Here is a 2,673-nt window from a genome sequence, read left to right as displayed (position 1 = left end):
AAAAAAAAAAAAAAAAACAAACTTCTATTGATGGGAAACTCATTAACATTTATTAAATTTTGTTTATTTTTCTTCTTTTTTAAAAAATTTTATTTTATTTATTTATTTTTAATAGAGATGGGGTCTCCCTATGTTGCCCATGCTGGAGTGCAGTGGCTGTTCATAGGCGTGATCCCACTACTGATCAGCACGGGAGTTTTGACCTGCTCCGGTTCTGACCTGGGCTGGTTCACCACTCCTTAGGCAACCTGATGGTCCCCCGCTCCCAGGAGGTCACCATATTGATGTTGAACTTAGTGCAGACACCCAATCTGCATAGCGCACTACAGCCCAGAACTCCTGGGCTCAAACGATCCTCCCACCTCAGCCTTCAGAGTAGCTGGGACTATAGGCATGCACCACCGCGCCCAGCTGTTTATTTTTCATTATAAAAATGATACATGCTTATTAAAATAAGATGTGAAAAAAGAGGGGAGGACCCCCATACTATCTAGAGGCTCCTATTACCTTATTATATTTCTTTTTTCCCCCGTTCTTAAAGTATGAGTATTTTTTTTCATAACTACATAATATTTCATTGAGTTGGCCAGGTGCTGTTGCTCACGCCTGTAATCCCAGCACTTTAGGAGGCCAAGGTGGGCCGATCACAAGGTCAAGAGATCGAGACCATCCTGGCCAACATGGCGAAACCCCATCTCTACTAAAAATACAAAAATTAGCTGGGCGTGGTGGCAGGCACCTGTAGTCCCAGCTACTCGGGAGCCTGAGGCAGGAGAATCTCTTGAACCTGGGAGGTAGAGGTTGCGGTGAGCGGAGATCGTGCCACTGCACTCCAGCCTGGCAACAGAGGAAGACTCTGTCTCAAAAAAAAAAAATTTCATTGAATCTGTTTCCTGTTATTAAGATTTAGGTTGTTTGTTTCACTGTCTCTGTTGTTAACCTGGTGTTGAGCACCTGACTTTTTGAGGTAGTCTTGTTTTGGATAAGAACATATTATATTTAGAAAGTTATTGTATTAACCACATATTTGGGTATCTGTAAAATGGACTATTTAATCTTGGTATGAAAACACTTGAAACTACCACAGAGGATTTTAAGAAGCATACTAGCAAAAAAATGAAGAGAGAATGGTAGAAAACCATCATTTTGGAACCACCAGTGTAATAACTGGTTCAGCAAGGACCATCAACAGAAACTAAAACCGTCAAGTAAAAGATTGTTGGTGAATAGAATACTTACATGACTTTCATGTATTGCCTCACACACTATACATATTAAGTACAAAGAGAATACAGTAATACATTGTAATGGAGAAATCTGGTAGACACCTTTCAACCAAGTGAATCAAATCTAGTGTTACCAATAATGACCCAAACCTACTATCTACTTCATTTTGCGATTCAGTGGGAAGTGCCAGCATTAACTATGTAGGACTATTGGCAAAAAACTTGAACCTGAATGGAATCATGAAGAGATATATTCAGCTTACAAGGCATTGTACAGGACAGCTGGCCTGGACTCTATAAATACAAGGTCAGTGTCCAGCTGGGCATGGTGGTATGCATCTCTACTCCCAGCTACTCAGGAGATTGAGGCGGGAAGATTGCTTGAGCCCAGGAGTTTGAGGCTGTAGAATACTTTAAAGGCACTTGTGGGCCAGGCATGGTGGCTCATGCCTGTAATCCCAGCACTTTGGGAGGCCAAGGCAGTGGATTACTTGAGGTCAGGAGTTTGAGACCAGCCTGGCCAAAATGGTGAAACCCAGCCTCTACTTAAAATACAAAAATTAGCCGAGTGTGGTGGTCTGTGCCTGTAATTCCAACTACTTGGTTGGCTGAGGCAGGAGAAATGCTTGAACCCAAGAGGCAGAGGTTACAGTGAGTCGAGATCACACCACTGCACTTCAGCCTGGGTGACACGAGCAAGAATCCATCTTAAAAAAATAAGGGCACTTGTTAATAGACACTGCATTCCAGCCCGTGTGACACAGCAAGACCCTGTCTCTAAAAAAAAAAAAAAAGATCCTTGTCACAAAAGACAAAAATAGTGGTAGAATTAGTGGAATTATCCTGGATTAAGGGAAAGTAGCATGACAATTATATTTTCTTGTTGAAATTCTGTATTTAAAATGAAAACTGTAAAGGACACTATTAAGAAATAAATGTGGATTATGTTTTTGATAATAAATTAATGTTAAATTTCTTGGTATCATAATGATATTGAGGTTAGGCAGGAGAAGGTCCTACTTCTTCAGAGCCACATGGTAAGTATTTACAGATAAAGTAGCCCCTGATTTTTATAACATTTTCAAGTGGTATGGGGGGAGAAGAAGAGCACAAGTATGTATGTTATGTGTGTGTGGAGAGAGAAAACAAAGAAATGTTAAAAATTGGTGAATCTAGGCCGGGCGTGGTGGCTCACGCCTATAATCCCAGCACTTTGGGAGGCCGAGGTAGGTGGATCATGAGGTCAAGAGATTGAGACCATCCTGCTCAACATGGTGAAACCCCGTCTCTACTAAAAAACTACAAAAAATTAGCTCGGCATGGTGGCGCGTGCCTGTAATCCCAGCTACTCGGGAGGCTGAGGCAGGAGAATTGCCTGAACCCAGGAGGCGGAGGTTGCGGTGAGCCGCGATCTCACCATTGCACTCCAGCCTGGGTAAGAAGAGTG

General features: G+C 42.1%; 1 protein-coding gene across 1 annotated transcript in view; it reads left to right on the top strand.

Annotated features, from left to right (window-relative positions):
* The window catches only part of NUP93 (nucleoporin 93), a 114,224-nt gene that overhangs the window by 94,582 nt on the left and 16,969 nt on the right, over positions 1-2,673 (top strand). The window lies entirely within an intron of this gene.

The sequence above is a fragment of the Cebus imitator genome, unplaced genomic scaffold (assembly GCF_001604975.1).
Source record: "Cebus imitator isolate Cc_AM_T3 unplaced genomic scaffold, Cebus_imitator-1.0 Scaffold297, whole genome shotgun sequence".
In the NCBI taxonomy this organism is placed as follows: domain Eukaryota; kingdom Metazoa; phylum Chordata; class Mammalia; order Primates; family Cebidae; genus Cebus; species Cebus imitator.
The sequence above is the reverse complement of the archived record's forward strand: the minus strand, read 5'-3'. Positions and strand labels throughout refer to the sequence as shown.